The 25,597-nt window shown below is 35.0% G+C and overlaps 1 protein-coding gene across 3 annotated transcripts in view; it reads right to left on the reverse strand.

Moving 5' to 3' along the window:
• The window catches only part of MESR3 (misexpression suppressor of ras 3), a 91,563-nt gene that overhangs the window by 48,324 nt on the left and 17,642 nt on the right, over positions 1-25,597 (reverse strand). The window contains exons 1-2 of one of the 3 annotated variants that reach the window (XM_081758258.1): positions 6,291-6,306; positions 3,258-3,447 (exon numbers count right to left, since the gene is read on the reverse strand). The exons of 1 other annotated variant lie outside the window; for it this stretch is intronic. The gene's annotated coding sequence lies outside the window, so the exon portion shown is untranslated. Of the gene's footprint in view, positions 1-3,257; positions 3,448-6,290; positions 6,400-25,597 lie in introns of those variants that run through there. One more of the 3 variants, XM_081758259.1, reaches the window with a different exon arrangement.

Consider the following 25,597-nt stretch of genomic DNA (forward strand, 5'->3'; position numbering starts at 1 on the left):
TCATCTATCTGCTTTCGATTTGGAACTGAAGATAGTTTTAGCATTTTTTGCGGGTTCTGTAAATAGCGGCATACCAAAAGCAGGTAGGTGAATTGTGGTAAAGGTATCACATGCAAAATGGTATTTTCTAGTTCACTACGTTTCTGCTTTTCGAGTATTTTTATTTGTTTTGAAGATATTACAGAAAACTCTTAAATTAGCGGTAGTTAAATTTCGCTGTAGTGAAGACCCTTAATTATCTCCAGGTCATAATTCTTAATAATACACTACTTTTTTTTATTTTTTATATACGAAATCACGAATTGTTAGTTTTATATAATACAATAAAGGTTTTGTTTATTAAGTATTCTATTTACAGTGAGCAACAGGTTTACTAAAACTAACATGTTCGATAGTAAAAGTTCAATTCTTGTTTTAGTACTGTTTTAATCTCCAGATCTGACAACACTAGACTTTTGTTAAGTTTGCGCTGTTGCAGTATCACCGACTGTGTTCTGTCTCAGTTAATCTCTGGGCTTAATACTTGTGAGGAGCTGTGTAATCATAAACATTGCAAATTTAATTGTATTCCTCTACTGTTCATATTAACAAAACGTGTAAATGGAGTTATAATAAATCTTCGAAAATTCATGACTCCCAGACAAAGAATTCAGCAACTGAATTAAAGTAGTGAGGAAAAACAGAGAATAAACATACTGTCAACGTTGTAAAGTGTATTTCAGAGCCCACAAAATTGACTTAAGCAAACATGTTTCCTTGAAAATAAAATATCGCCCATTTTATGCTATTACAGCCTGTCCAGTTTAATATGGTATAAAACACCAGTGCCAACAATCCGAAACTGCAGTCGCCACCTGACCATTGCCAACTCAGACTTCTGACAATTTTATGTTTGGGCTACAAATAGTTCAAATCCGCTATTTTTAAAGCACAACCGCACTTACTTGTTAATCTCCTTATCTGGCAATATTGTACAAGCGCTTTCAAAATTCGAGTAATTCTCGAACATTATTAGCATTTAATGAAATTGTTCAAAGATGAGATTGATAGAATTCGTCAAGCATAACAAAACGATTTAGACGAGTAAATCCTCATGAGTAGTTTTCGAGAAAATCGAAATATCCTTCTTTTTGCAAATCTAAAAGCTGTCGCTAGGGTTGATTACAAGACAAAGAGTTCAGACTGTCTTGTCTCTAGAAATTATCTTCTAAGTATTGTCTCATTCCGTACAGTGGATCTATTTCCATTGGAAGAGCTTTTACTCTCGTCTCATTTCCATTGGAAAAGCTCATACTCTCATCTCATTTCTATTGGAAGAGCTCTTACTCTCGTCTCATTTCTATTGGAAGAGCTCTTACTCTCGTCTTATTTCTATTGGAAGAGCTCGTACTCTCGTGTCATTTCTACTGGAAGAGCTCTTACTCTCGTCTCATTTCCATTGGAAGAGCTCTTACTCTCGTCTCATTTCCATTGGAAGAGCTCTTACTCTCGTCTCATTTCCATTGGAAGAGCTCCTACTCTCGTCTCATTTCCATTGGAAAAGCTCCTACTCTCATCTCATTTCCATTAGAAGAGCTCTTACTCTCGTGTCATTTCCATTGGAAGAGCTCTTACTCTCGTCTCATTTCCATTGGAAGAGCTCTTACTCGTCTCATTTCTATTGGAAAAGCTTTTACTCTCATCTCATTTCTATTGGAAGAGCTCTTACTCTCGTGTCATTTTTGCTGGAAGAGCTCTTACTCTCATCTCATTTCTATTGGAAGAGCTCTTACTCTCGTGTCATTTCTACTGGAAGAGCTCTTACTCTCATCTCATTTCTATTGGAAGAGCTCTTACTCTCGTGTCATTTCTACTGGAAGAGCTCTTACTCTCATCTCATTTCTATTGGAAAAGCTCTTACTCTCGTGTCATTTCCATTGGAAGAGCTCTTAATCTTGTTTCATATCTCGACACTAAAATTATGTTTCCTTTCATCTCGTGGCCAACACTCTGCCAATCCACTTGTTAAACGCAACGGGATGTAATCCTATGTATACAGTATAAAGAAACAGGCCTAAATTATAAACAAGTCTGAATTTCAATAATATAGAAGTTTCAAATTAAATGTCAGAACTTGTTGGACAGCAGAATATCATACCGCGCAAGAAATGGATTCCAGCCTTGCATAAAACAGTGTTCGTACATTGTAACGCGAGGTGTTCATTCTGACTTACATAAAATTTAGAGAAAACTCCCGAAGCAAGAATTTGATGCAATGCACAACCAAAGGCAATGCGGTCTGCCGTTGACGAAACAATGAATACTGACAGCTCCAAAGAAGAATATGCTAATCACCCAAGGAGTACAAAGCGAATTTTTGTTTCCTTTTTTCTACAAATAATGATTTTTTTCTCTCTCTCTACAAATCAACTGAGCACAGAGTCTCTGGAGAATTAATATTTATGAAATTCTATTCTCTCGGCGTGGGAACGAAGGAAACCTCATGTTTATGAATGAGCTCTATCGTGCAGAATCTTTCACAGATATACTAAAAGCTCTTTATATATATTGCAACAACTTTTGTTACAGTATACAAGTGTAACACATATGTATACATTTCATGTAGTCATGCGTTCCACCAACATGAATAATACCCTAGGGTGGAGTTTGGTTTCATACACTACATTCATTCATGTGCTTTATTTACAATTGGATTTTAATTTTTAAAATACTAGAATATGAATGCGAGCACGATATTTTAAAAAACAGTGACAGGTTCTTATTTCACTCTTTCACTTTGACGTAATTATGGACGTTGTGCGAATAAATTTATAAATATTTCAGTTTAGTACAGATACTACAACTCTCTGGGCATTACAACCCTCTAGTGACTACCGTACTTGCGGATTCACGCGGTCCCGGCTTAGATTCCCGGTGGGAAAAGTTGAAATTTGAACGCAATCCAACTTGGGTTCACGCCTCATATGTTCCCCTCGTATGTGCAGTCGAATTATGCATTTTTTTTTTCATAGCTAATCTATCACGCTCACAAACTAATCATCTCGTTTACATTAAAAGATTACTAAAGAAGTTAAAATATTTTATTTAATTTCATTTGTAAATACAAAACATTTTTTAAAAAAAACGTTGGGTCACAAATGTTCCAGAAAAACAAAATAAACAAAAAATAAACGTGATGAGTCTAACATTATACAGAACACTCAGCACAGGCATTTGAGGCTCATTAAGAGTAAATTAAAATAATAAAAAAGACCCACCCTTTGAAGATCCGGTTGAGAATTTAACCCCTAATGCTCCGGCCACTTGTGATCTCATCTCAAAAGGTCCTTTGACGTCATGTCATAAGTAGGGTGAATTGTAACTTCAAAAAGAAAAAAGAAAAAAAGCAGAGCCATCTGGTGTCCAGAAGGATGTAACTATGCAATAGGGTGTAACAGGAAATTTCTTCTATCGAGAGGGAAGAAAATAAAAAAAAAAATAATAAAGTAAATAAAGGAAGCATGTAACACCGAGAATAATACTAATACTAAAAGGATAAACTGAATATACAAGAGTAGATAAACTTCTCTTCCTGATAAGGAAACAGTGCGGTTTTGCTCATAACTTACGCATCGAAAGCAAACATGAAAAAGAGAGTTAGTTGCATGTTCTAATAAAAACATCCTTTTACTTTATCTGGATTATATGGACGCCATAAAAGCCTTATCTGAGCACAAAATAAAAGTCTATTTACGTTTAACAAGCCGTTCTTGTATGTAGACTGCTATTTAAGGGTCTTCACTACAGCGAAATTAAACTACTGCTAATTTTAGAGATTTTTCTGTAATATCTTCAAAACAAATAAAAAATATTCGAAAAGCAGGAACGCAGTAAACTAGACTACACGATTTTGCATCTGATACCTTTACCACAATTCACCTATCTGCTTTTGGATGCCGCTATTTATAAAAACCGAAAAAAAAAAAAAAGCTAAATCTATCTACAGTTGCAAATCGAAAGCAGGTAGATGAGTTGTGATAACGGTATCACATGCAAAATTGTATTGTCTAGTTCACTACGTTTCTGCTTTTTGAATATTTTTATTTGTTTTGAAGATATTACAGAAAAACTCTAAAATTAGCGGTTGTTTAATTTCGCTGTAGTGAAGACCCTTAAGGTGATGATTTTGTAACTTTTGAGAGATGTTCTATGCTACTGCTATAAATAGGTTTTATTTTTTGGAATTATTGGAGTTGATGAATCTTTTATAATACTGACATCATTATATAAATCTTCCGTTATCATTCTCCGGTTTCTTATCACAATTTGGGGACTTTCCATACGCTATGGTCTTTGCCTTGACGTAACACATGTTAGTGGTCTCTACTACGCTCACCTATTTATTATTATTATTATTATTATTATTATTATTATTATTATTATTATTATTATTATTATTATTATTATTATTATTATACAGGTAGTATGCACACCACTGTTAGGAAGATGCGACACACTACAATATACAGGGTTTTACAAAAATGTGTCAGAATATTTTGGGAACAGATTCCTAACATCAAAATAAGTTCGTATGGACTAGGGATGGCCACAAAGTTCTCGGAGATCCGGTTCCAGACCTGGATCCGAAGAACCGGTTCCAGACCTGGAACCGAAAATCCGGTTCCGGAACCGGATCTGTTCAGACCCGAAAACCGGTTCCACCAGAAACCGGTTCTGGCCATCCCTAGTATGGACCTGTGCTCAAAAGTGGATAGTTTTTGAGTTATAGGGTGCAAAAAACGTGAAACAAGTGAACTTTAAAAGTTCTTAGCTCCACTACTATGGGACCAATCGTAGGCGGGTCAAGATATCACTGAGGAACTGGTATATGAACTATCCAAATGTCCATGTTTAAGAATGCTCCAGTACTTTTAGAATGCTCCAGAATGATGACAATTTTTAGAGAGGTAGGTGGACAGTGATCAAGTACTCCCAAACAGACTCTCTAAAATCGATGGTGCAAGTACCGGAGGTTCTAAAAGATAGATATTTGGACGGTTCACATACTAATTTCTCAGTGATCTCTTGACCCGACTATGATCGGTCCTATAGTAGTGGAACTATAAACCTTTAAAGTTATTTTTTTTTTCGCGTTTTCGGCACCCTATAACAGCGTTTCCCAACATTTTTCAACTTGCGGCACACTATGGGTGTAACTTAAATTCTCGCGGCACACTTATAGATTTTATTATATTTAAATATAAAATACCATGGTATATTTTTCTGTGATTACTGATCTCACAGAGAAGGAAGCTCGATCACTGGTTTTCTACCATGGTACATCATTATGCTTATTTTTCATTCTAATTTAAAAATAGAAAACAATTGCAATGAAATATTGGCCTTAGGTTTTTAAAAATATGCTTTCCTTTTCGAAAACTGCATCCAAACTTTCACTAACAAGGAAGATCACTAAATAACGAACGAACAAATCTCTTTTATTTTTAAAACACAAATGTAGGTAATTCGTATGCATGTTTGTTTTGTCGAAAGGATTGAATATTTTAAAATTTGAAGTTACGAAATAGTCTGCAACAATAAAGAAGCAATAATGGTCATAACGTCATAACAATGATAACAAATACCTTGTTCAATATTAAAAATGTACAAAAAAAGTAACGCGGTATGAAACTTAAAATTGTAGATTCACATTAGACGTTCATAGTAATATGAAATACAAATATACATTTTCTCCTATGTCCTGCAATTTAATTGCTGTAGAATTAATAATTTTGTTTCGATTTACTCGCGGCACACCAGCGGCCTATTCACGGCACGCCAGTGTACCACGGAACACCGGTTGGGAAACGCTGCCCTATAACTACAAAACTATGCACTTCTCACTACAGAGCCACATGCACTTTTTTTTCTTATTTTGATGTGAGAAATATATTTCCAAAATATTATGACAAATTTTTCTAACACCCTGTATATATATAATTTATTCCAACAGTCCTTGTTTCCCAATAGACAAACTTCGAATTTATATCTTCGATTTTTCCTTATATTTAACAGAAGAATGTTGTGACTATAGGGCTACTTTCAAATACTAAAGCCTGGCTCAGCTAAGACATCGCTTGATTGTATTTCTTATGTAAAATGGCTTGGTACTTACATAAGGAAGTTCGTTTATAAATATATATTATGTATATGTACTCTTTTATTCATGACTCTACACTAAGATCTCACTCTTAGTACTAATTAACTACCACAAACACGTAAACATAACTTTAATTAATATAAATGCTTACGTAAGCCACTGTATCTTCTTCCTTTCTTCTCGGAATACATCACAACAAGTGAGGGAAAAAAAAATTAGTTCACTTTTAATTTTGAAATCATTACATCCGTATCCTGTCCTGTGTTCCAGGAGGAAATGTAGGGAAACGGAACTTAAGACATTCGCTATCAGATCACGGTCATTAGTGATGAAGCGAAATAAAGATATCCTTATGTCATTGTTTTATACAACGCTTCTCTTGAAAAACACTGGAAATCCTGGTTCCGTTTCTCTTATATAGTTTATACTAATTTTCCTTTACGACACGAACATCCTCTTACAATTAAAAGGAATTTTGAAAATCAACTTTATTATTATAAATATTATTCATAACAATAAACCAAAATAAGTAACAAAAGTTTCAATAAACACATACTGTACACAGGCCGCCTGCGGTGGGTCAGTGGTAGAATGTTCACCTTTGGTGCATGGGGTCCCGTGCCAAGTAAGGCTTGTGATGGACAAACACGGTGCGCGTGGGTTTTCTCGGGATCCTCCCGTTTCCTCCTACTTTTTTCATTCCACCATTTCATTCATTTCTCATTATCACTGTCCGGCGAAATTAAAATACCGCTAATTTTACATTAATTATGTGATATCTTCAAATAGATAAAAGATAATCGAAATATGGAACAAGAGCGCCGTAGACAATATTATTTTGCGTGAGGTACCGTTATCACAAGTCACCTAGTGGATTTCCATTTTCAGCTGTTTAGAAACGCGAAAATAAATGCCGATTTTCAAAATGGCTCGAAATTGAAAGCAGATAAGTGAGTCTTGATAACGGTTTCTCATGTAAAATGATATTGTCTTGTTCCACATTTCGATTATCTTTTTTATCTATTTGAAGATATCACATAATTAATGTAAAATTAGCGGTATTTTAATTTCGCCGCGATGAAGACTCTTAACCGGCATAACCGTGGGACGTAAAATTTAAAGATTTCATTTCATTTAATTTCTTACTGTACTCAGAATTACAGTAAGGTTCTTCACGAAAGGCAAAAAAATCGTGATGAGACAGATAGATCTTCTAATAGAAAGATATCATTTTCTGAGACGAGACAGAGAGGGCACGGTGACTCAGTGCTAAAGCGCTTACTTCTGGTGCGCAGGGTCCCTGTTTCGATCCTCAGCCAAGTAAGTTTGTGGTGGAGAAGATCGTGTTGGCGGGTTTTCTCGGGGAACTCCCGTTTCCTCCCACATTTTCATTCTACCAATTCTTCTATCATTATTCACTTGCCTAAATAATCCGTCTCCCTTAGCCTAAAGGGCATTATCGTGGGACGATAAACCGAGCTACCACTAAGCTACCATGTCCCCTTCGTAAGATATTGATATTGTATATAACTATATTAAGAACGTTTCTTCTTTTAGTTTAAAGCAAAAAAAAAAAAAAAAAAAAAATTGAACAATTTTTATCGGTGTGCCATTCCTCACGAGCCGCCTCTGGAGTACTGCTTTATCTTAAGAAAGTGTCGAATACCTATGCTATATTCAATTTTTATTCTATCATATTCAATTTTTATTCTATCCATTCTTCTCCACACTTACATTGTCAATGCCTTTTTCAAGTTAATTTTTACAAAGTATGAAACATTTCAACGAAATTTGAAGAGATATTCAATAAAATCAAGCTGTTAATAATATCATCCTCATTTATTTCTAGGAAAGGGAGTATGTTTTCCCGCATAGTGCTGATATTCAGCACTCTTAAGTTAAACAGGACATCGAAGAAAAGGAAGCTTTCGGTCACGGGTTTGATTCCCGGTGGGTTACTTTTTCCTGGGGTTCCCTCATTCACACCAGACAAATGCCGGGATGGTACCTAGGTCCCAGGCCGCTTCCTCCCCTTTCCCCAGATAGTGTACTCGCCCAGAGACGTCATTTCTCATACGTGACGGTCTAATTGGCCTTAGGTGCCGAAAGCCCAGAAATCTTATTTCTAATCCTTATAAGGAAGTTTTCAACTTCGACAAAGAAAACAATTTTTCTACATTAATTTTCTTTTTACGCGTGGTCATGTTAACAGATTTTGTATTTATATTTTTCTTAGAATGCCCGAGTTTAGAACATTTTATTTTTAAATGTGTAGTTTTAAGTTTCTCCTCATCGGAAAATATAAAAATAAATAGCTCACAATTGTAAAACTGTTTCATGCTTTTTTTTTTTTTTTTTTTTTTGTACGTAAAAGAGACACAAACACTATGCATGTCAAGAAAGATCTCATGTCGGTATTTCAACTGAAAAATCAATTTACAATAGCGCACGCAAACAGTCAAAGTCAAGGACAGCCTATTAAAAGAAAAAAAAGTTTACAAATACCGAAGATTACTTTAATCTGCTTGTTAAAGATAAGTAGAAATGGAATTTAGCGCTCATTTTGGCGCCGATGCTATATGAGACGTGGACCTATAGCTTAATATGATATCCGAATCATATGAGCTCCCGTCAGGAATCTAACTCGAGCTGCTTGTTAATGAAAAACACAATATATATATATATATATATATATAATGAACTTGTATCATATATGTGTACTCTGTAGTTGTGTTTTTAAAACTGTGTGTGTCTGAAGGCGAATATGTCCTTCCCTCTTAACATATGATTAAATGGTTCATATGTGCCCGAGCAACTGTCTCACTGCATGTAAAAAGTTTGGTTTGTATATTTCTTTTATTCCTCTAGTATATTACTAGAATATCGATTCGATTACTAGAATATCGATTTTATTACTAGAATATCGATTCTATTACTAGAATATCGACTCTATTACTAAAATATCGACTGTATTACTAGAATATCGACTCTATTACTAGAATATCGACTGTATTACTAGAATATCGACTCTATTACTAGAATATCGACTGTATTACTAGAATATCGACTCTATTACTAGAATATCGGCGACTAATAACGCTGTGAACTTCAAATATCACAAGAACGATATGTGAGATATCTAGTGTTTAGGACATTTTAGGGGACAAATGATGTAAATCTGGAACTACCCAGGGTAAACTAGGACACCTGGGAGTTCTGTTCATTGATTAACGTTGAAATTCATCATCTTGATAATGGATTTCTTCATATGGGGTTTTCAATTATCAACAACGAAACTTAACTCGTCAAACAACAACAAATATGAGAAATGAAATCAGCTAAGAGTCCTAGGACCTACTTTTAAAAGTATCTTTTTGGCCATTTGCTCGGTAAAAGTAAAGCCAGGTTGCCATGCTGTAAGAATCTTGTAGCTGTCATTAAAGAAAAAAAAATCTTGCAACTCTACAATATTTCTCCATGTAAAGATAATATTGAAAGAGACATGCAACATTTTTATTTTCCATCTTGCAAGCAGTTAAATCATGTGCAACTTTCTGGATCGTCTTGCTTGCTACCTGCTAATCGCCCTCCCACTGACATAAAGAAAAAAAAAGAAAAACAGTTTCGCCGCTTCCGAAACGACGGATTCTTTTGGGTGGGGAGGAGAAGCGCGCCAAAATACAAGTTTTTAATGAGGAGGTTAACTATTTGTCCACTAGAGTGCAGCGCTGCATGGGTGGAGATATCTTTCTTGCTTTCAGAAAGTTGTAAAGTGTAAACAGTAAATAGAAAGATTGGGTTGCAAAAATTTTTAATAAGAGCTACAAAATTTTTGCAGCATGGCTACCTGGTTTAAGAGTCTTCATCCCGGCGAAATTAAAATACCGCTAATTTTACAGTAATTATGTGATATCTTTAAATAGATACAAGATAATCGAAATGTGGAACAAGAGCGCCCTAGACAATATAATTTTACATGGGATACCGTTATCACGACTCACTTATCTGCTTTCGATTTCGAGCCATTTTGAAAATCGGCATTTATTTTCGCGTTTCTAAACAGCTGAAAACGGAAAGCCACTAGGTGACTTGTGATAACGTTATCTCACGCAAAATAATATTGTCTAGGCCGCTCTTGTTCCATATTTCAATTATCTTTTATCTATTTGAAGATATCACATAATTACTGTAAAATTAGCGGTATTTTAATTTCGCCGGGATGAAGACTCTTAAGAGAAAATGTTCAGACGGTCAATGGATTCCAACCCGGTGCCTCCTGATTTGCGAAATAAGAGAACGTTAACCTCTAGCCCGCGCTCGAAAGTAAGAAATTATTTATTTATCTGTATTATGTTTTTTTTTTTTTTTTTAAATACTACCACGTACGACAGTACAATGAAAATGTCTTCTGACACAAGACATTTTCCTTTCAAATAAAGCACATAAAAGCTCTTTCAAAAGAAATTTCAGAAATAAAGGGATAATGTATCGTTACACGAAAACACACTTTAAGAAAATACAACGCGCTGTTTACTAACGAATGGAAAACGATTTTCTGAAAGACTTCACTTGACAGGGAAGGAATAAAGAGGACAATGCGTAGAGACATTTTTAGTACAATATAATAATGACGCTTCTAACAAATGATGTCAATTCTTACGTAAAACTAGGCCCCATTTCCTGCCTGTCGTCCAAGACTTCAAAAAAAAGGCGTGGCTTCAAAATGCAGAAATAAACGGGAAGTAAGTCTTTTCTATACTTATAACCAGAGCTATACAGTTGAGAAACTAACACAAGTGTGACAAAGAGGATGAAAGTAGGTGTGTATGTAACTTATCTAACACAGAAGACAAAACACTATTGCGAAGACAGTCTTACTACGCTTGTATGAATCAGCATTTCTGTCCAAGAAAGAAAGAAAAGAAAAAGAAAAGGGTTTTCGCGAATAAAAGGGATATTACAAAACATCTTTTACCTTGTTGTTTAAAAATTCTTTCACAAACAAAAGAAAATCGGAACAAAACATCTTTTCAATGTGCTAAGCTTAAAGATTTTTAGTTTCTTTCTTTCTGTATTTTTTTTTTTTTTTTACTGTCTTTTATTTAAATCATTTTACGCAAATGTTCTGACGTAATTTGTTACATAAAAGTTGCTAATGATCTATTTTCTGACAACTGAAGCAACTTTGTTTACGCAAATTAAGTGACATCATAGAAATTCTTGCATCCTGATCCATAACATCACATATAGACTGGTGTTTAACTAGCAGTAAATACGGATAGATGTGAACTGATTACAATAATAATAATAATAATAATAATAATAATAATAATAATAATAATAATAATAATAATAATAATAATAATAATAATAATAATAATAATAATAATAAAAATAAAAATGCTTTTACTTAAATTCTTTGTTATTTCGGATCTGAGTTTCGAGTTCTCTTGATTTTTACTTGCTTATTCATTTTAAATTATGGCTTTTTTTTTTTTTTTTTTTTTTAAGTAAATTACAGGCTTTCAGTCAAGGAGCTACAGCATCCTAGACTCCTAGCATCATGGTTCGTACTTCATTCTTTTCAGAATAGAACAGCGTTTCAAACCGTACCATTCACATTTTCCTATAATGTCCCTGAGGCGGGGAAATTTTGAGGGAAATCGGGATTATTTCTTAATTCTTTTTTTCAAATTTTGATCCCCTCTGGACCGCCTCCCTGAGGGGATCAAAATCAATTTAAAAATACTAAGGGATGCAATAAATGTGTGTACAAAACTTCAAGCTTTTATCTTGAATAGTAAGGGTGGGGAAAATGTTTACCAATGAGCTAAGAACATCCCCACAATGCCGCAGATGACCCGGATGTAATATAAAAATTTCCTGAGACATCCCTATTCATCCAAAGGTCGTGTTCATATATCATTCTCTTTAGAATAGAACAGAGTTTCAAACGGTACTATCCATCATGTATCTGAGGCGGGAAAATCATGGAAAAAGGGATCTTTTGTTAAAAAAAAATATTCCATTATTTTACCTTTTTGCCTATTTGGACCCCTCTGTTTTAACGCAGAGATCTGAGAAAAGTTTGAAAAATACTAAGGGATACACTGAATGTGTGTGTGCAAAACTTCAATCTTCTAGGTGCAAAATTAAGTCCGCCAAAAAATAATGAATATAGGCATAACAAAAAAAAAAAAAAAATTAAAGTTATGACGTCATCACACCCTATATTTGATCGCAGAAAGGCATGAAAGCACATGTAACGTGTTCTACAATGCCTCCAGACTTGAAAAGACAAAAAAAAAAAAAAAAAAAAAAAAAAAAACGAAGTCAAAAGCTTTATTGATACTTTTTAAATCAAATATTGAAGATTCTACTCTATCACCTAAAAATAGATGATGTAATTTAAAAGATTTATGCAACACCAAGGTTATAAAATAACAAGAGCTACTATTCACGTGGTATCCGAACTACACATGGGGCTTGAATCCGGTATAATTGGCAGCTACTGTCAGCGATAAAAATTGTTTGCGTTTGGTAAAATTTATTTTCGGAATAATGGTGGTATATGGGTGAAACGTGCAGAAAATTACGTTCTTTTTAAATTTATTGAAAGCTACTCAAAATGTCCTTCTATTCTGAAGTTATTTACGGAAACTAATTTCATCAAACGAAAAGAAGTTTTGTCCCTGACTGTACACAAGGATCATCATGCAGTATCAATCTTTACAGTATAAGCTGCTCCTCACCACATTCTCTTGCCTTCAAGAGAGTTGGATTACAAGAAAACGTCACTGGATCTGGATGTTTTTTTTAAAATACTATTTTTTTAAATCTATTTAAATGGAGTCCGTTTCACCCTTCTGGTCTTGCATAACACAAGCAAGCATACGGTGGTAAAGTAGCTTAGTAGTAGATTGTTCACTTCTTTTGTTGAGTCCCTCGTTCGATCCCATGCTAGCTTATACTGGGGTTTTATCAAGGTTCTCCCATTTCCTTCCACATTATCATTCCACCAACGCTTTCACAAACATTCACTATCATTTAATCATATATCTCCTTTAGGCCTACAAAGCGTAACTATGGGACGTAAAACAGAAACGTTTCATTTCATTTCATTTATTAACAACAAGCGTAAGATCTTTGCTAAGCAGTTAGTTTTTGCGGTATAGGCGTGAGATACCTTGCTTCGATTCCCTGTGGTCTAGATTCCCTGTGGGATTTCTGGTCTGTTTAAAATGATTATATAATGATTTTAACATAGTGGTGTATTTTTGCTTATGAGCTATTCATATCACTTAAAATAAAGTTGTTATTATTATTATTATCATTATTATCATTATTATTATTATTATTATTATTATTATTATTATTATTATTATTATTAGTAGTAGTAGTAGTAGTAGTAGTAGTAGCACACAAATTGTATTTAGAGGAGAAAAATAAAAAAGATACTGAAGTCAAAGTAAGAGTCGTAAATGTAAGTTAGTGAACATGCTGGTTTCCCGATTCGTTTTTTTTTTTTGTTTTTTTTGTACAGTATTTGCCCCAAAATAAACCATACTCCCCCTCCCTCCAAATGCTACGTCTAAAGCTGTATTTGGTTTACTTATCTAGGAGTTAGAAGTTCAGCAAGAAGAGAATCCAAATAACACGATGAAGAACTTATGCAACCCGAACAACCCAAACGAGAAGCTGAGTTGCATAACTTTCCCCTTCAGGCAAACAATGTGATGCTACTTGAAAATTAACCCAAGGTTCGATTATAAGATTCCCGTATGGAACCTAGATTCTTATAGTGTATAATGTAATGTCCTTCCGTATCGTTTTCGATTTCATTGACCAACTTAGTCCTATTTCAATAGCTGTATTTTTTCAATCAGAACTTTCTTGGACCGTTTTTTTTTTCCTGCCATTACAAATGAAACACTCAGTCGGCAGTTCCTTGCTACATTTCAATACATACGAGTATTACGGTATTCCTAACTATAAGACACCTGACGTAATTACTCGATCGCATACTTCAGTTTCATGCTTGCAAATCTTTAACAGTTTACGGGTATCGATCTTGAACGCCGATTCACGGATCTTATAATCGAGCTGTCTAAAACAACTTTTCTCAACCTGTGTGTCTAGACCCAGCGGCGTACATCTGTATTCAACCTTGGGGGGGGGGGGGGGGAGTAGAACAGTTCCTATAATTTTTATTTTTTTAAGCGATGTTCAAAACATTTATGAACTTGAAAAACAATACTGTGGAGGATCAGGGGAACAGAGTTGTCTTCAACATTGGGAGGCGGGTAGATTTAAGGCTTATTTCGGGGGAGGGGGCATCAATTTCATCTCACTTTCCTTTGTAACAATCGGACACAAATCATCACATTTCTCCCTAAAAACACATTTCAAATCGGATTATTGGGGAGCAGTCCCCCCCAGTTCCAAGATTGGAGGGGACATGTTCCCTTCATCCTTGCGCATTTGCGCCAGTGTCTAGACTCAGGGGTTAGTCCTGAGATAATATATTGTGGGGTACGAAGTTATCACATTAGAGGGCTCTAAACTCTCATTAAGAGAGAACTGCTATGAAATTTCGGCTGAGGCAGTAGCTCATGTCAATTATCAAGGTATGATTGGACGAAACAAGATGGATTTGTGGATTAAAATGAAAAGGAACCATAGAAAAAGACTTTATACATTTACAACTTACAAATTATTCAGTGCTAAACGCTTGATGTTAAAAAGAAGAGGAGAATCCCAAAAACTACACTCGTTTCGTGAGTATAAATATCTTTGATTTCAAATTTCATGATATGGTTAACTAAAAGAATTTGGTTTCTAGAGTAACAGGGAAATTTTCTATATATTTTGGGCATGGTGAAGTTTAATATACTTCGAAATGTATTTCAAATTCGAAAAGGTTGGGAAACGCAAGTTTAAGTCATTAGACTGGCAATTCTAAGATCTACCTGTCCTGGATCAAATCTCGCTCACGTACGGCTGCTTATTGAGAGAAGAGTTTGAGGTTATCTCGTCTCGAAAGGTATCGTACAAATAATGTTTCGTCTCGGAACGTGTAGGTGTTTCTAATGGAATAGCTCTTGTCTCGTCTCAAGGGCAGGTATTAGAAATATATGTACTGTTCTATCATTATTCATTTTTCATGTCTTCTTTAATCTAAACCAAGCATTCTGAACAGGGATGAATTCAGGAGGTAGCCCGGGGGGAAATGTCCTCCCCGAAGAAAATCCATTCCCCCCCGGAGAAACTCCCAAAATTTCAGTCACAGAATGTAGAAATTACTTCACCCAATTATTTCTTTTTCTTTCCGTGCACGTGCAGACGAAATCCGATCTCTCAATATACATATACATATAACGCAGACTCATTCTATATAAATATTAAACATGTAACATCTAAGATAGAATATCAAAATAGTCAATAAAACATGTATTTCTTAACGCTATGACCGAGTTTGACAGAACATGAAATTGTCAACTGTTGAAGAAAGGTTTGTATTTTAGTAGATACTATACTCTCGCCCTATATTATATATTAGTAGGTAGCACTAGCACAGATTGAGATAGGAAAGGAAAGATAGGGAAGATCTTTCGATCATTTCATATGATCTCTGATGTCAGCAGACTTCAGTTTTTGAAAATGTACAGTTCTTGCATTATTTGAAATAGAGCTCCTAAGGGCCAATCCTACCATCTTCTGATATCTGTCTGATATAAGTATCCTCCTGGCATTTTGCCGATAAGTGTTTTACAATGTCCTGATAACAATCAGATGGCTGATAAACCCTACCAGCTGGTTGGTACTTTGACAGGAAGCAGCGTTGCCAATGTGTGTGTAATTACACAAAATGTGTGCAATTTTGCCCTGTGTGTGCATTTTGTGTGTAATGCCCATCTGTGTGCATTTTGTGTGCACTTTGGTCAATTCAAAATTTTTATCATTGACTTTTGCGAAGTTGCTTTTATTCAGATATTCATTATTTCCATTTTTTTCTGAAAATTGTTTTTCAGAAACTACGAGTGCCAATGCCTGACTCCAGGGCGGAGCAATAAAACCTATCTTGCTTTCTTGGTACCTCACTTCTTGTTTTTCAGAAGCGGGTATCGTGACCGTTAGCCCATATCCCCAAGCAAAGACGCTTTGTTCAAGCCAAGCAATATGAATGAATGTTGACCCTCTATGTTGACCAAAACATGAAGTGCAGGGAGGTAAGAAGTCTTTTTTGTCTTCTCGCCACTAATCAGGAAAATGCCATTTTGCAAACAGATGAAGACAGAGTGAATGAGAGGGATGGGAGATCTTTTATTGAACGAAGAACAAAAATAGAAAAAAAAAGAAGTTAAATCAAAGATTCAACACTCTTTCTGTGACAATGAGCGGGAAGAATGAGACGGTTTTGCAATGATAATAATAATAATAATAATAATAATAATAATAATAATAATAATAATAATAATAATAATAATAATAATAATAATAATAATAATAATACAGGGTGGCCCAAAAGTAGGTAACGTACAGTAAGAATAAGCAATAAAGAAACTAAGTCTAACTGATGGATAACAATAAGAAATTATATAAAAAGCAATGAGTTGATCCCTACGGGACTGTATACCTAATTTTGGACCACCCTGTATAATAGTAAATCAAACGCTGAATCTTTGAACAATGGCTGGTCGATGTACATATAAGTATGTACAGTACATCAGACATAATATACTTATACATAGGTAGTTATATATTGTACAATTGTGTGTGCAGCTTCTTCCAGTTTGTGTGTAAAATTGTGCAATTTGGACGGAAGGTGTGTGTAATTTCGCATACCGTGTCTGGCAACACTGACAGGAAGTTCAATTGCCTGTTAACAGCTATCAGCTACTTGTTAGTTGTCGTGTAGTGAATCATGGACGAAATCGAAGAATTGTTGATGGTGTCCGAGGACGATGAGGAGATTGTTCAATATATAGCGAGGCCTAGAAGACCATTCTAGCTCGAATATATGCCAATTTATAACGATATGTAGTATCCGTTGGCTACAAGTGCCCACAAATAAGCGCCATGTAATTTGTGTAGTTAGAAGATGATGAAATATATTCTGTATAAAATATAGAGTTTAACTATTGAAATTGAATGATATATAAAAACATATCTAAATTATTAATCTAATTTACATATTCTTAGAGGTGGAATATCAAATAAATGAATTAATTAAAAGCTCAGATTGTGTTATTACGTAACGAAATTAACGTTATAAATTTTAGTAATGCTTCTTAGGTTGTAAGGACGAACAGCAATATTTCTATGTATATAGTACCAATGCATATGTAAGTGTAGCCTAAAAAGTGTTGATTACTTAAGTTTGTGTTTGCCTTTACGATAGTGTACCCCTAGACAATAACGTGTATAACAAAAAATACCGGTACTCATTTCTGTTTCCCATGTTTTCAATAGGATAATTTAAACAAGCATACTGAAAACGCACTTGACGTTTCAATTGTTTTCAGTATGAGCAACAGAAAACCAACCAATCAAATGATCCGTTAAAACCTTGCTTCTGGTTAACTATCTGACAGAGTATATATATCAGGCACAGTATATTGTAGAACGAACCACGGGTTAAAGTAACTGACAACTTCCTGATATCTAATTCTGACTGATAGTAATCAGAAAGAATATCAGGATATTGTAGGACTGGCTCTAGCGATTTATATAGAATTTATCAATATAATAGTAGTATATAAGTGAAAGATTGCTATTGAAGGTGACGAAGGAGGGACAAGCGGAGCGACGGCCCCGGGCACCGAAGTAAGGGGCGCACGATTCGGAAGGGAAAAAGAAAAGAAAAGAAGGAAAGAAAAAAGAGGGAATGAAACACATGTGCACATGTGGGCATGTGCACATATATAAAATGAAAAGAAAAAAGTAATAAAAAGTGCTCAAAATCAAGGAAAAGCAAGGTTAACTTTTTAAAATTTTCTACCTTTCGCAGCTGGTCTGTGGACCTCACTCATATGTACGGGGGTGCCGTCGTATACTCTCGTCCCAAGCACTGACTTTTCACGACACGGCACTAATCCTACTGAAGATTTCGTAAACTAAACTATTGATGTGTATGCAGTGAAGAAACAAAGGCTAATATACTTGATTTAGAATCAGAAGTGTGAGAAAGAATGATTAATTTTTGTTAATATATTCCTATGTATGTTTGTTTTAGGGCAAAAAATATTTGAGATAATTTAAATCTTTAAAAAAAAAAAACTTCTACATTAGTAACAAACGGGAACTACTGAATATAGGGAAAAAATATCTAAAATAGCTACTGTAAATAGCAGTTAAAATTTAGTCTAAAATATTTTTGCCAGTCTTTATTTAATGTTTTAGATAAAATTAAACGATTGTTTTTTAAATTATAATCTCACATTGAATATTTCTCAGCAATTAGTCTCAATATTAGCTAAGATGTGCATGTGAATGGAATTGTTAAATATGCTTCTTTCTTGCAAAAATACAGAAAAACAACCCTCCCCCTCGAGGAGTTCACATTCCCCCCCGGGTGAAAATGTCTGAATTCAACACTGATTCTGAACCGATGTGTTGTGTAGCCAAATCAAATCGTGGGACACAATCAATTGCGTGTGCTCTAGGCCAATGACACGAAGACTGTGAGGCAACGTTGCCGTGCGGTAAAAAGACGTGGTTAAGCAGATACACTACAGCGCGAGCAGGTGATGCATACTTCTTATTCTCTGGCAACACTGCATCCGTCATTTCCTTATAGTGTTCAATGGGAACTTTGGCAAAACCGTATCCCTCTCATTTGCTTATACTATTCAATGAGAACTTTAGCAACACATCCCTCTCCTTTGCTTACAGTGTTCAATGGGAACTCTGGCAACACCGTAACCTCCATCAATGCCATAAACACCGTCCCTTAGCATATATATGTCGCAAAATTCTAAAATTTTATGCTACCTAGAAAATGTACATGACTTGACTTTATAAGAGACACTTTATTTTTTACCACGAAGCTTCAAATAATAAGTTAATATCGATTTTAAGTGAGACTTTGCCAGACATCACGATAGCATCAATGCTCAACTCTTCTAGCCTAAGTGTGTCATGATATCATAGGAATCGTCAGTAAGGCTTATCGTCACTACGAGAAGGTTCGAAAGAACTAGTATAAAGGACAGAACTGTAGGACGTACGTAAATAAAAATAAATAAATTCGAGGATATCGGATTCAGAAATAATTCAGATTCATGGTCTTCATGAATTTACTATAAAACAGATTCTACATAAGATTTTTTTTTTAAAAAATCATTCTTATGTACACAAAGACTATTTTTCTGAAGTCAATCCAAGTTGGCAATTCTGTAGCGAATATTAACACTTAAAGAAAAAAGGAATGTGCTTCATTGATGAATGGAATGTTTTCGCCGTTGCCCTGTTGATCTTGAAAATCACCTTCCGTTATTATATTTTTTTTAACGAGCACTCTGGTATTCCATGTCATTGTTTACGAACAATTTCCAAAGCTTACATATTGGAATACCTTGCGCTAAAAAAACTAAAACGTTAGAAAAAAAGACCTATCAATGTGAACGCAATTGTTTACCGCCTCTCGTCACGTTCTCACCGTCTCCAGCAAATAGTCGTTAACTATTACGACTGAACGGTTTCTTGCATTTCCCCCCGGCGGTCGTTGGTTCATTCTCCTCCTCCCAGTAGCTATGCTGGTCCATTTGAATTCCTACACACTGCACATGTGCATTGTATTCTCACTTCATTCGTAACCCATCCATAAAACGATTGGACTGTTCTCCTGAGACTAAACTGATTCAGTTTTTGGTGCGGGATAGCCGGGTTCGATGTTTGGGAGATATATGTGCTACTTATGAGGCGTTCCGTGGTGGTAAGAGGTCAAGAAAAGCAATGGGCTATCTGAACACTAGGAAATTACATTTAAGGTGATCGAGTACTAACTAGTGTTGGGCACGAAAACCGGTTTTGCAATTTTTGTTTTCCATTTTTTCTTTTTTTATTAATTTCCACAAAAAGCTTTTCGAATTTCCAGTTCGGTTCTCGTTTTCAAAGAAAACTTCAAAAAAATGTTTTTTGAAAACCAGTTCGGTTTTCGTTTTTTTAAAAAAATTCGAAACACCTCTTTTTCAAAATCAATTTGGTTTTCGTTTCCTAAGAAAATTTCAAAACTCCTCTTTCTGAAAACTAGCTACCTTATTTTTTAAAAAAATTTCCAAAACCTCTTTCTGAAAACAAGTTATTTTATTTTTTTAGAAATTAAAAGAAACTTCGAAAACTAGAACAATTTCCGTTTTTTAGAAAATTAAAAAAAACTTTTTGGAAACCAGTTCGGTTTTCGTTTCCTTAGGAAATTTCAAAACACTTCTTTTTCAAAAACAGTTCGGTTTTCGTTTCTTACGAAAATTTAAAAAAAAAAAAAACCTTTGCATTGATCTTTTAGTCTTAGTCTTATTTTACATTGCGAAGTTAAGGCTAATCATGCCTTGTCTCCCACTTGACCATGCAATGATCATGATCATGTAATACAATAAAACCTCTTTCAGAAAGCAAGTTATTTTCTTTTTTAAAAGAAAATTTCAAAAAAACTTTTTGAAAAGCAGATCGATTTTCCGTTTTCTTAAAAAAAATAAAAAGAACTCTTTTAAAAACCAGTTCCGTTTTCGATCAAAACCGGTTCTGTTTTCTATCAAAATCGGTTTCTGCTTTAAAACCGGTTTGTTTTTATATCAAAATCCGGTTTCGCCCATCCCTAGCCGTAATACCAAACTGATTTGTGGCAATCATCTCATGACAATACGCATACCTAGGTAGTGCGTAGAATAGGTTTCGCGCATTTTTTTTATTGCTTTAGCGTTTGCAGCGCATTGTGATTAGCCATCCACATTTAAATACACGGTCAGCGTATTCCAAATGTACGCGTTGCGAAAGCATTGAATAGCCATGCACTTAAGAGTCTTCATCCCGGCGAAGCGCCATAGACAATATTATTTTGCGTGAGGTATCATTATCACCAGTCACCTAGTGGCTTTATGTTTTCAGCTGTTTAGAAACTTGAAAATAAATGCCTATTTTCAAAATGGCTCGAAACCGAAAGCAGATAAGGATAAGTGAGTCGTGATAACGGTTTCTCATGTAAAATAATATTGTCTAGGGCGCTCTTGTTCCACATTTTGATTATCTTTTATCTATTTGAAGATATCACATAATTAATGTAAAATTAGCGGTATTTTAATTTCGCCGGGATGAAGACTCTTAACCACATTATCTCCCGCAGGGAGTAGAAGCTAGGTCTCCCAAGCCAAGAGCGCGTACGATAAACCGCTTAGCCACGAGGGAGGCTCTTCAGGACAATAGTAGCAGTAACCTGTACGTCTACCAATTCTGGTAAGTTCATAAAAATTTCCTCCACAACCTGAAACATAGAATTGCTTTTAAACTACATTCTCTAAATTTTTATATATTTGTAGGCAAAAGCAATGTAGTTTTTAACCTTTCGCCCCTGAAAAAAAATATTAACAATAATATGCTAACCCAAACAATAAAAAGGGCCTTCGCCTTCGGTTGAATTGTTTATATGTCTTCCTGAATATTTACCTTCACTATGGAGGAAACAAGAGGTGTGCCTGCTTTTACTATAGACTCTGGTCTTGCCTACCTGTTCGAAGAAGACGCTTTGACCTCGTGACTGGTCTGTCTACTGCGCCATCTGCCCTGAAGGAAAAATCGTCTTTTTAACCTTCATCTATGTGTCTTTTTTATATTTATTCCATCTTTATTTTTGCTTCTCTGTCTCTCTTTTCTTTCTGCTCAAGAGTCCGCTCACGTAATTTCCAAACTAAGACCACTTCAGCTGTTCCACCAACCACTCCTCTTAAGAGATTCCTCCCCCACCTGGAAGATCTCCGACCGCCTCCGCCGCCCCTGACCGGCATTACGTGAAGAATAGACAAGAGGTTCTTGCACCCGAGTCGCCACCATCTTCCACTTCACTACAATCGAAGTCAATACGAAAACTCTTCTATCAGAACTCCATTTTTTTTTCTCTTAGAAAATTCCATTTTTTTTCTCTTAGAAAGTGCGTCATTCACTTATATAAACACAAGATTACGTACTTCTTCCCTTTTAATTAATTATGGAAGCCTTTATAAGGAAAAGAAATGAAAATGAAATCCTAATATAATGACGGATAATCAAATAAAGCCAATCAATGATGATGGAATGAGAAAGGAAAGAAGAAAGCCCCGAGAAAATATTTGATCAAGATATTGTTCATCTCACCATAAATTTACACGGCATAAAATCAAAACCATGAAGACCAATCGCAAGCAATATATCACTGGCGAAAGTTTTCTTTTGAAATGATACCCTTATCGTTGTTCTAGTGGCTAGGGCGCACGCATCTGGTGTATAAGGTGCCAGATTCGATTTCCGTAGAAATAAGGATGAATCTCGGAGTGTCTCTGACAGATAAAAACATTGACAAATTACAACAGACGAATTGATGGTAAACGACGATGAATTGATTGTAAACGACGATTAACTGATCGTAAACGGCAATGAATTTTCAATGACAATGAATTGATTGTAAACGACGATTAACTGATTGTAAACGACGATTAACTGATCGTAAACGACAATAAATTAATTTAAACGATGATGAACTGATTATAAACAAAGATGAATTGCTTGTAAATGACAATGAACTACTTGTAAACGACAATGAACTAATCGTAAACGGCAATGAATTAATTTTCAATGACGATGAATTGATTGTAAACGACGATGAATTGATTTAAATGACGAAGAATTTATTGTAAACGAAAATAAATTGATTGTAAATGACAATGAACTGATTGTAAACGACGATGAACTGCTTGTAAACGACGATGAACTAATCGTAAACGACAATGAATTAATTTTCAATGACGATGTACTGATTGTAAACGAAGATGAATTGATTGTAACTGACAATGAACTGATTGTAAACGACAATGAATTGCTTGTAAACGACGATGAACTGCTTGTAAACGACGATGAACTAATCGTAAACGACAATGAATTAATTTTCAATGACGATGTACTGATTGTAAACGAAGATGAATTGATTGTAACTGACAATGGACTGATTGTAAACGACGATGAATCAATCGTAAACGACAATGAATTAATTTTCAATGACGGTGAATTGATTGTAAATGACGATGAATTGTTTGTAAACCACGATGATTTGATTATAAACGACGATGCATCATTCTCGTTTCTTACTGTTAAATATATACTCACACGTTGTTTAAACTACTTTCAAATAGCATGCATAACAAGCTACTTCCACAGAACAGCTAAAACGCAATTCTGGGAACTTGGCATGATTGTTAAAGTGGAGAATGTAAGCTATGAGGTAAGAATAGGCACTGCTACGAGTGTGCGTTCTTTTGTACCCCAGTATATTTTCAAGTAAACTTGCATAGAATAAAACTATTACTGTTAAGTTGCAACATTGGATGGAAGCAGTCCACAGAACATACCCAAGATATACAGTGCGTTCAGTAAGTCCCGCAACTACCTCGATGTAAGAAAAAAAATATTACCACGTTAGCTTTCTACATATTGTACATGTCTTCCCATGCCACACATTCACGGAACTGGCCGTAGGGGCTTTGGGATGTCCTAGGGAACTTAAATGCCTTTTTAGCACCGTCATCACAGTCGCCTGAATTGATGCAACTTCCTCAAAACACTCCTTTTTGAGGGTCGATTTGAGCTTAGAGAAGAGCATGAAGTTCGCTGGAGCAACATCAGGCAAATATGGGTGGCGTTCAGCGACTGTAACCCTCTTTTGACTAGAAAATGACACACACACACACACACACAAAAAAAAAACTGGTGTGGATCGGCGTTAATCATATTCATACATGTTCTTCATCATTGTGTACGTTTCAGTCACTTTTTCACAGCATTTTTCACAAAACTTGGTTCCAGTTTGTTGTTCTATTCTCTCAACACTGACAACGAATGAAGAAACACCAACACAATTACGCATAAAGAAACAGAACGAATAAAGAATGTGACTGTGGTAACACTACTAACACATAAAGAAACGGAACGAATCAAGAATGTTGATGGCGGTGACACTAACAACGCATGAAGAAACGGAACGAATAAAGGTTCTTACGGCAGTGACACTAACAACGCATAAAGGATGTGACTGTCGTGACACTAACAACACTAAAGAAATGGAATGAATAAAGAAGTGACGGTGGTGAATATTAACAACGCATAAAGAAACGGAACGAATAAAGATTGTGATGGCAGTGACACTAACAACGCATAAAGAAACGGAACGAATAAAGAATGTGACTGTGCTTAACAGAGTTCTAGGGAACGACTTTTCTCAGACGTTCCAGAGCCTCTCCAAGCTGTTCACCAGTGAGTGGCGCGGGAAGAGAAGTATGCAGAAAATCCGGAACTTTTTGAATGGACTGTGTACATGCAGTTGATACATCAAAAAGTGATAAATACTTAAAACAGATTGCTTTTAAGAGAGAATTGATTGTTATCTCATAGTTGTACTAAATACATATCTTTCTTTAGCTTGCCCTCAGGATTCATTAAGTTTTGAAAGCTTTCTATTGATCTGATATTAATTATGGTAAGTAATGCTGACACTAACATAAAGAATATCTTAAATCGCTGTTAAAAAGAGTTTTTTGAATCAGCTATCTTACATCTCTGTAAAAAGAGCTTTCTGGATCACAATTCTTATACCACAGTGAAAAGAGTTTTTTGAATCAATTTTCTTATGTTGCTGTGAGAAGAGTTTTCTGAATCAACTTAATAATATCACTGTGAAAAGAGCTTTTGGAATCAATTTCCCCAACTTCAGGCAGTTTATAAGTAATCTCTCGTGTTTGAATTATGTGATTATAATTCAAAATAATTGTACATGCTTCTAAAAATAATCTATTGCAAAAAAAAAAAAAAAAGTTAGAAAGAAGAAAAATCTTACAAAAATGGTCTTTCATGCATTTTTTTTATTATAATTCTCTCTTGCCCCCATTTTGTCAACGTAATGTATAACTGTTCAAACTAAAAATAAAGTTTAAAAAAGAGCCATTTCTTTTCACCAAATAGGATCAGAAATAATGAATGTTTTACATTATTAATTTTCATTCCTTAGCGTTCTCGGCTATGAATAAAACTCTCTTATTTATTCATTAGCCTTTTTTGCTTTTTTCTTCCTCTTTGCTAGACGGAACAAAAGCACATTATGCTTCTCTGCTTTGCACTCGCTGTGCTGGGAGGAATGTTTCAATTTCTGAAGCGAATTGGACCAAGGCTAAATTTGTATTCTGATCTACAGCGTATCACATACACACAACTATAGGCCAAGGT

The sequence above is a fragment of the Thermobia domestica genome, chromosome 5, assembly GCF_964235325.1.
Source record: "Thermobia domestica chromosome 5, izTheDome1.hap1.1, whole genome shotgun sequence".
In the NCBI taxonomy this organism is placed as follows: Eukaryota; Metazoa; Arthropoda; class Insecta; order Zygentoma; family Lepismatidae; genus Thermobia; species Thermobia domestica.